Raw genomic sequence first — 10,879 nt, forward strand, 5'->3', positions numbered from 1 at the left:
TTATTTATTAAATGCACTTAAAAGTGCTTTTCAGCACCTAATGCTTATCTGGTACTTCAAATCAGCTAATCCAAACGGGCTCTATTTCTCTTTCATTTCTCTTATCCTCCTATTCCAACCTTCTAACACTTTGCTTATGGTGTGCTTCCATACAATTTTGTAAGTATCATATTTTACTTCTTTCTTCCTTTTTTTTTCTTAGTTGTTAAAGATAATTTCATATTTTATAAATTTTAATTTCTATTCATTAGTATAAATAATTACTAAAAAGCCCTCTAAACTCATATCTATAAAAAGTGCAACAAACCATAAATTTTATATTATGTTTATATGAACTGGTAAGAATTTAAATTCATAATAAAATTTTGATTAATTATTTTAAATTAAGATATTAGTTATTTAAAAGATAGTCAAGATACTGATTGTTCTTTACGATATCAGTTATCAACATATAATTATTTGATACTTTTATTAGTTATTTATTTATAAGATATCGATTATGTTTTATGATGTTATCTACAATTTATAATTATTTAATACATTTTTACATAAAAATATGTAATTTAAATACCTCAAAATAAATTAACTATTGATACTTATTATTTACGTATATGTTTGTCATACAATAAAATTTATCCACATACTAATCTGATTTTTATATTTAACTATTTAATAAACTTGTCCAACCAAATATGACAGTGAGAATTACACTGTTATTATTACAGTGCTTTAAGCTAAATACCTTACTGGGAATAGTCTGATGTGCTTACTGATTCTAGCTTTGCTTCGTTACTGTAATTAGGGGTGTACATACGCCGGGTTGGTTACCAATTATCTCGAATTTTTAAATCTATAAACCAAACCAAACCAACAAAAGTCGTGTTTTTCAATCTTGATTTTTTTGGTTTTTTTTATTTTCTCGGGTTTTTTCCGAAACAATCTTCATAGCATAAAATTTACAATTTGTGCTCTAATATTTTTTAGGTCCTAGTAGGATAAAACTATAAAAGATGTTACCCAATAAAATAATATAAAATAATATGAGATGAGTCATGATTATACTAAAATACTCAACAAATCGCATAAAATAAATATTGCTAATTAATAAGTCATAATAAAAATAAACATAATCTAAAAGTAGTAAATAATATTAAAATAAGTACGACTAATAAGAACTAAGTGTTAATTACATGACTAAATAATATTAAAAGTAAGTTATGCATTTTCACTATATAAAGTAATGAAAAACTAAGAAAATAAATATTCAATACTATTGTCATTCCTAGTGTTGAATTAAAAAATAATTGTTAGCATTTTCATTGATTTGATTTTGCTTTGGATTTTATTTGAATCACTAACTTTTATGGGCTATAAGACATATTTGACCATTCAAAAGTTCTAAGTCCAAACTTGAAAAAATACATTAAAAGAGAGAATTATGAAAAAATTTAAAAAATATTTATAAATTACATTACAATAATTATTTTTATATATAAAATATTTTTAAAACGTGTATATATGTAATGTCGGGTTGGTTTGGTTTCGATATGACTTTTTTTTTAGTTAAAACCAAACCAAACCAATTATGTTCGCGCTTTTATTTCTAACATCAAACCAAATCATAGTCGGATATTTTTTCTTGATTTGTCTCGAATTATCGATTTGGTACAGTTTATCAATTTTCTTTGTACACTCCTAATTGTAATGTGTTACTATCCTCTGATGAGTTGTGCGAACGTGGTGAAAGAAACACACGATTCTTGAAATTTGAAGTCCAATATTCTTTCTCTATTGCAGATTTACTATTAAAAGTGATATTAATTATAAGTATTGTTGTCACGATCCAATTTCTCCTCCGTGTGACGTCGTGACGGTACCTAGCCTCTACAACTAGGTAAGCCTAACATTTTGATGAATAGTGAAATAAAAATATAAATTTAACCAACTATTCAAAAATACACAACAAATCCCAAAACCCGGAATATCGTGAATCACAAACTATAGAAGGAAAAATCTAGTGTCTCTATACATCAGAGTCTAACAAGGAAAAATACATAAGGTAATGGACATGAGAAAGAGTAGAAGGGGACTCCGAGGTCCGCGGACTCGGCAGATATACCTTAAAGTCTCCAAAGCTGTCCCGGCTCACTGATAGTGCGGTTGATAAGGTGCACCTGGATCTGCACACGAAAAATATATGCAGAAAGTAGCATGAGTACACCACAATCGGTACCCAATAAGTGCCAAACCTAACCTCGATCGAGAAGTGACGAGGTCAGGTCAGGGCCCTACTGGTAAATATATAATAAAAACAATATAGAGTATAATACCGCAATAAAATAAAGGCTAAAATTTAACAACAATGAAATCATAGAGGGTAACAGCTCATTACACAGAAACACAACAGGGGATCTCCCGAGATACCGTCTCGTAGTCCCAAACGTAAATGTATAGGGGGATCTCCCGGAATACCATTCCGTAGTCCCAAAGTAAATATGCAAGACAGGGGATCTCCCGAAATACCGTTCTGTAGTCCCAAAGTAAATATGCAGTATAGGGGAATCTCCCGGAATACCGTTCCGTAGTCCCAAAGTAAATATGCAGTATAGGGGGGTCTCCTGGAATACCGTTCCGTAGTCCCAAAGTAAATATACAGCGCGAACGATAGAAATACAACTACATTAGGAAATTCTTACGATTTAGACTAAGTACCAGTCAGGGAAGAAGCAGGAAATTCACTAAGCATGTCTCATAAAATTCACATAAATAATTAAGACACGTAGACATGTTTTATTAGATTAAACATGATAGCTACACATATTGGAATAATTCAATTAAGAATGAAAATAGATTAGTACTCATTAAAATGGTATAACTCAAAATAACAGGAAAACATGTTGCTGTTCAGTAAGAAAATCGGGTTTTACCACAACTAGCCGTTGTACGTACTCATCACCTCACGTACACGACGCTCACATATCACAATAATTCCAAATCTTAAGGGTATTCCCCTCCCTCCCTCTCCCCCCCCCCCCCCAAAGTTAGGCAAGCCACTTACCTCGAACCAAGCTCAATCAATCGGTTACAATGCCTTTCCTACGAATATCCGGCTCCGAATGTCCCAAATTTAGACAAAAGCAATTACATATCATAAATACAACCATAATAGACTCATCTAATTAATGAAATCAACACTTTAACAAAAATTTCGAAATTAACTCAAAAATCACCCGTGGGTCCCACATCTCAGAATCGGGTAAAAGTTACAAAATACGAACATCCATTCACTCACGAGTCTAACCATTTAAAAATTACTCAAATCCGACCACAAATCCCCTTTCAAAACTCAAAATATTTGTTGAAGAAGTTATTCCAAATTTTTTCCAATTTTAACCCCAAAATCCGAAATTAAATGATGAAATCAACCATAGATTAGTGGAATATAACCATAAAGGAGTTAGGAAGTATTACCCAAAAACTTCCTCCGAAAATCTCTCCAAATTTCGCCTTCTACCGAGCTCTCAATCAAATTTTTGATAAAAATGGCAAAACCCCCGTTTTTGAAGATTTTAACACTGCCCAGTGATTCCTTAATCGCGATCATGGAAACACCCTCGCGATCGCGAAGAACAAATTCGCTGCCCCATTATTTTACTCTACGCGAACGCATAACACTCCACACGAACGCGATGAAATAGCTCCTCATACTTACGCGATCGCGACTGGCCTCACGCGATCGCGAAGAACAACACCCAATTCCACTCTTGCCTTATTTCTTCTTCGCGAACGCGGCCTAGCCCACGCGTTCGCGATGCATAACCTGACGAACCTATACGATCGCGTCCCATTCTTGGCGAACGCGAAGAGATAACCCAGCTGGTTTCCCAATTACTCTACACGATCGCGAGCCTTCTCACGCGATCGCGATGAAGGAAACTAGCTGCAGAACACCAGCAAAAACTTCCAACTCCTTAAGTCCAAAAATGACCCGTTGAGCATCCGAAATACGCCCGAGACCCCCAGGACCCCAACCAAACATACAGACCAATCCTAAAACACCATACGAACTAAGTCGAGCCCTCAAATTGCATCAAACAACTCTAAAATTACGAATCACCCTCCAATTCAAACTTAAAGAACATGAAACTTCAAAATTCTACAATCGATGCCGAAACCTATCAAACCACGTCCGATTGACCCCAAAATTTTTGCACACAAGTCATATTCAATATTACGGACCTACTCCAAGTTCCGAAATCAGAATCCGACCCCGATATCAAAATTTCCACTACCGGTCCAAAACTTCAAAAATTCGACTTTCGCCAATTCAAGCCTAAATAAGCTACGGACCTCCAAAACATAATTCGGCCACGCCACTAAGTCTAAAATCACCTAACGGGGCTAACGGAACCGACGAAACTCCCTTCCGGAGTCGTCTTCGCACAGTTCCGATTATGGTCAAAATTCTAAGACTTAAGCTCCCATTTTAGGGACTAAGTGTCCCAAAACACTCTAAAAACTAAAACGAACCCTCCCGGCAAGTCACAATAGCAGAAATAGAAGTGGGAGAAGCGGTAAATAGAGGATCGGGGCTATTACTTTCAAAACGACCAGCCGGGTCATTACATTCTCCCCCTCTTAAAACAATCATTCGTCCTCGAACGAGCATAGAGACATACCTGAAGTGGTGAAAAAATGAGGATAACGGCTGCGCATATCCTGCTCGGTCTCCCAAGTCGCCTCCTCGACCGGGTGTTCCCTCCATTGAACCTTCACAGAAGCAATGTTCTTTGATATTAGCTTTTTGACCTGCGTGTCCAAAATAGCCACTGGCTCCTCAACATAAGATAGATCCCTGTCTAACTGGACAGAGTTGAAATCCAACACATAAGACGGATCACCGTGATACTTTAGGAGCATAGAAACGTAGAATACCGGATGAACTCCTGCTAGACTGGAAGGCAAGGCAAGCTCATAAGCAACTTCCCCAACTCGACGCAACACCTCAAATGGACCAATGAACCTTGGGCTCAACTTGCCATTCTTTCCAAACCTCATAACGCTCTTCATAGGCGAAACCCGGAGCAAGACTCGCTCTCCAACCATGAATGCCACATCGCGAACCTTCCGATCCGCATAACTCTTCTGTCTGGACTGGGCTGTGCGAAGTCTATCCTGAATCACCTTCACCTTTTCCAAGGCATCCTGAACCAAGTCCATACCCAATAATCTAGCCTCGCCGGGCTCGAACCAACCCACAGGGGACCGATACTGCCTACCATACAGAGCCTCATACGGTGCCATCTGAATGCTGGACTAATAATTATTGTTGTAAGCAAACTCCGCAAGTGGCAAGAACTGGTCCCAAGCACCCCCAAAATCTATCACACACGCACAAAGCATATCCTCTAATATCTGAATAGTGCGCTCGGACTGCCTATCTGTCTGAGGGTGAAATGCTATGCTCAACTCAACCCCAGTACTCAACTCATGCTGTACAACTCTCCAGAACCATAATGTAAACTGCATACCCCGGTCAGAGATAATAGATAGTGGTACGCCATGAAGCCTGACGATCTCACGGATGTAGATTCGAGCTAGCTGCTCGGAAGAATAGGTAGTCATCACAGGAATGAAATGAGCCGACTTGGTCAGCCTATCCACAATCACCCAAACTGTATCAAACCTCCGCTGAGTCCGTGGGAGTCCAACAACGAAATCCATAGTGATCCGCTCCCATTTCCACTCCGGAATCTCTAACTTTTGAAGCAATCCACCTGGTCACTGATGCTCATAATTTACCTACTGGCAATTCAGACATCGAGCCACATACTCTACTATGTTCTTCTTCATTCTCCTCCACCAAAAATGTTGTTTCAAGTCCTGATACATGTTTGAGGCAACCGGATGAATAGAGTACCGCGAACTGTGAGCCTCTTGGAGAATCAACTCACGCAAACCATCTACATTGGACACACATAGCCTGCTCTGCATCCTCAATGCACCATTATCTCCAGTAGTGACCTCCTTAGCATCACCGTGCTGGACCGTGTCCTTAAGGACAAGCAGATGGGGGTCATCATACTGACGCTCCCTGATACGATCATAAAGAGAAGACTAAGAGACCACACAAGCCAATACTCGACTCGGCTCAGAAATATCCAATCTCACAAACTGGCTGGCTAAGGCCTGAACATCCAACGCCAATGGCCTCTCTGCTGCTAGTAGATATGCTAAACTCCCCAAACTCTCTGCCCGGCGACTCAAAGCATCGGCCACCACATTGGCCTTCCCAGGGTGGTACAAAATAGTGATATCATAATCCTTAAGTAGCTCCAACTACCTCCGCTGACGTAAGTTAAAATCTTTCTGCTTAAACAGATGCTGCAAACTCCGATGATCGGTGTAAATCTCACAAGGAACACCGTACAAATAATGCCGCCATATCTTCAAGGCATGAACAATAGCTACTAGCTCAAGGTCATGGACAGGATAGTTCTTTTCGTGCACCTTCAACTGTCTGGATGCGTAGGCAATCACCCTACTGTCCTGCATCAACACCGCGCTAAGACCAATCCGCGATGCATCACAATATACAGTATAAGACCCTGAACCTATAGGTAATACCAATACTAGGGCTGTAGTCAAAGCTGTCTTGAGCTTCTGAAAGCTCTCCTCACATTCCTCTGTCCACCTAAACGGAGCACCCTTCTGGGTCAGCCTGGTCATAGGTGCTGCAATAGATGAGAATCCCTCTACAAAGCGGCAGTAATACCCCGCTAAACCAAGAAAACTCCGGATCTCTGTAGCTGAGGACGGCCTGGGCCAACTCTGCACTACTTCAATCTTCTTCAGATCCACCTGGATCCCCTCACTCGATACTATATAATCTAAGAATGCCACTGTGTCTAACCAAAACTCACACTTTGAAAATTGTGCATATAACTTCTTTTCTCTCAAGGTCTGAAGTGCAGTCCTCAGGTGCTGCTCATGATCCTCCCGACTCCGGGAGTATACCAGAATGTTGTCAATAAACATAATGATGAATAAGTCAAGATAGGGCCGGAACACACTGTGCATCAAGTGCATAAAAGCTGCTGGGGCATTGGTCAGCCCAAAAGATATCACAAGAAACTCATAGTGACCATATCTGGTCCTAAAAGCAGTCTTCGGGATATCTGGTTCCCGAATCTTCAACTGATGATATCCTGAACGTAAGTCAATCTTGGAAAACACTCTGGCACCCTGTAACTGATCAAATAAGTCATCAATACGAGCAATGGATAAATGTTCTTCACTACGACTTTGTTCAACTGGCGATAATCAATACACATCCGCATACAACTATCCTTCTTCTTCACAAATAAGACATGAGCACCCCAAGGTGACACACTAGGCTAAATAAAACCCTTATCAAGCAACTCCTATAACTGCTCCTTTAACTTCTTCAACTCAAGAGGAGCCATACGATATGGATGAATAGAGATGGGATGAGTGCCCGGCAACAAGTCAATGCCAAAATCAATATCTCTGTCGGGCGGCATGCCTGGAAGATCAGCTGGGAACACATCTGGAAAGTCCCTCATTACTCGAACTGACTCAACTGTAAGGGTATCAATACTGACATCTCTCACATAAGCTAGATATGCGTCACACCCCTTCTCAACCATTCGTTGAGCTTTAAGAAAAGAAATAACTCTACTGGGAGTATACTCTAAGGTACCTCTCCACTCTAATCGCGGTAAACCTAGCATAACCAGTGTCACCGTCTTAGTGTGACAATCAAGAATAGCATAATGGGGCAACAACCAGTCCATGCCAAATCAAAGTCAACCATGCTGAGCAATAATAAATCGGCTCTGGTCTCAATACCACTAAGAGCTATCAAACACGACCGATACACGCGGTCCACAACAAGAGAATCTCCCACAGGAGTAGACACATAATAGGGGATCTCAAAGACTCCCGAGATACGCCCAAATACGGGGAAAAATAAGAGGACACATAGGAATATGTAGAGCCTAGGTCAAATAATACCGACGCATCTCTATGACAGACTAGAACAATACCTGTAATGACATAATCAGAAGTAACTGCCTCTGTACGAGCAGGAAGGGCATAATATCTGGCCTGGCCTCCCCCTCTAGGGCGACCTCTACCTCCCCGACCTCCACCTCAGGCTGGCTGAGCAAGTGTGGTTGCAGCTGGTGCTTTAATCATAGCCTGAGGACCCGGTGGAGCATGCTGTGGCTGAGAAGTCTGTGGAGGTGCACCCCTCCTAAATCTGGGGAAATCCCTCACCATATGGCGAGTGTCACCACACTCAAAACAAGCTCTGGGAGGGCGTGACTGTTGTGACTGGCTCGGGCCAGGTCTGCTGGACTGGTCGCTAGGAACACCCCGTGCAGGAGGCACACTAGATACTGGCAGTGCATAATAAGGCTCCTGGGGCCTAGAAGGAGCTGGAACACCACTGGAGGCTGGAAGAGCTGAATGAACGGGGTGACTCACATAACCCCTACCGTGGCGAGCTGCTGGGACACGAGCTCTAGAATAATAACCAGTCTCTCGAGACCTCTTGGCCTCCCCCTCCTCTCTTCCCCAGGTAAACATGCCCTCAAATCTCCTGGCAATACTCACAACCTGCTGATAAGAAATATCCATCTCCAACTCCCTGCCATACTACTCCGGATGCTGGGATGGAGTCCCTCAATAAACCGTCGAACCCTCTCTCGAACTGTGGCAATTGAGGCCGGTGCATGTCGGGCCAAATCAGTGAAGCGGACTGCATACTCTGACACGGTCATAGCACCTTGGCGCAGCTGCTCAAACTCCGTGCGCCATGAGTCCCTGAGGCTCTGAGCGACATACTCTCTCAAAAATATGTCCGAGAACTGAGTCCATGTAAGTGAAGCTGCCTCAGCCGGACTACTCAACTCATAAGCACGCCACCACTGATAGGCTGCTCCTCTAAGATGGAATGTAGTAAAAGAAACCCCACTCGTCTCCGCTAAACCAAAGTACGGAGAATACGATGACACTCCTCCAGAAAACCCTGAGCATCATCTGTAGCCAATCCGCTGAAAGTAGGTGGGTGGTACTTCTTGTACCTCTCAAGTCTGAGCTGCTCTGCCTCAGAAGCTGCTTCCCTAACCTCGGGCTGAGCTGGAGCTATCGGCTACATTAGTACAATCTCTGGAACCTGGTCGACCTGAACCTGCTGCTCTGGAGTACCGGCGATGGGAGTCTGTGCTCCTCCCCCGACCTGAGATGTGGCAGGAGCAAGTGGATTCAATCCAGCCTGAGCTAAGGTGCTGAACATGCTCAGAAAACGGGGCTAGAGTCTCTCGGAGGGCTGGTGCAGCAACAGGTATCTCAGGTGTCTGTCCTCCAGCTTGAGCTACTGGGGGATCCTCTGTAACAACTCGTGCGGGTGCTCTGGCTGCACCACGTGGACGTCCTCGGCCTCTACCCCGACCCCGGCCTCTCACGGATCTAGCAGGGGCGCGGGTGCCTGGTCATCAGATCTGCTTGTACGTGTCCTCACCATCTGTGAGAGAATAGAATACAGACGTTTAAAATCTTTGAAGTCAACAAATTTTTCGCACGACAAGGAATCAAGGTAGTGAAATTTTTTCCTAACTGTTGCATAGCCTCCCGAAGATAAGTATAGACGTCTCCGTACCGATCCGTGAGACTCTACTAAACCGGTGTGTGACTCACGACATCTATGAACCTAGAGCTCTGATACCAACTTGTCACGATCCAATTTCTCCTTCGTGTGACGTCGTGATGGCACCTAGTCTCTACAACTAGGTAAGCCTAACATTTTGCGGAATAATGAAATAAAAATGTAAATTTAACTATTCAAAAATACACAACAAATTCGAAAACCCGTAACATCGTGAATAACAAACTATAGAAGGAAAAATCTAGAATCTCTATACATCAGAGTGTTACAAGGAAAAATATAGAAGATAATGGACATGAGAAAGAGTAGAAGGGGACTCCGAGGTCTGCGGACGCGGCAGATATACCTTAAAGTCTCCAAAGCTGTCCCGGCTCACTGATAGTGCGGTTGATAAGGTGCATCTGGATCTGCACATGAAAAACATGTGCAGAGAGTAGCATGCGTACACCACAATCGGTACCCAGTAAGTGCCAAGCCTAATCTCGGTCGAGTAGTCACGAGGTCAGGTCAGGGCCCTACTGCTAAATATATAATAAAAATAATATAGAGTGTAATACCACAATAAAATAAAGGCTGAAATTTAACAGCAATGAAATCATATAAGGTAACAGTTTAGTGCACAGAAACACAACATGGGATCTCCCGAGATACCGTCTCGTAGTCCCAAACATAAATGTGCAGGAGGATCTCCCGGAATACCGTTTCGTAGTCCCAAAATAAATATGCAAGACAGGGGGATCTCCCGGAATACTGTTCCGTAGTCCCAAAGTAAATATGCAGTACAGGGAGATCTCCCGGAATATCGTTCCGTAGTCCCAAAGTAAATATGCAGTACATGGGGATCTCCCGGAATATCGTTCCGTAGTCCCAAAGTAAATATGCAGTACATGGGGATCTCCCGGAATACCGTTCTGTAGTCCCAAAATAAATATGCAGTGCGAACGATAGAAATACAACTACATCACGAAATTCTTACGATTTAGAATAAGTACCAGTCAGGAAGAAGCAGAAAATTCACTAAGCATGTCTCATAGAATTCACATAAATAATTAAGACACGTAGACATATTTTATTAGATTAAACATGATAGCTACACATATTGGAATAATTCAATTAAGAATAAAAATAGATTAGTACTCATTAAAATGGTATAACTCAAAATAACAGGAAAACATGTTGCTTTTCAGT

This window comes from Nicotiana tabacum, chromosome 21 (genome assembly GCF_000715075.1).
Source record: "Nicotiana tabacum cultivar K326 chromosome 21, ASM71507v2, whole genome shotgun sequence".
Classification (NCBI taxonomy): domain Eukaryota; kingdom Viridiplantae; phylum Streptophyta; class Magnoliopsida; order Solanales; family Solanaceae; genus Nicotiana; species Nicotiana tabacum.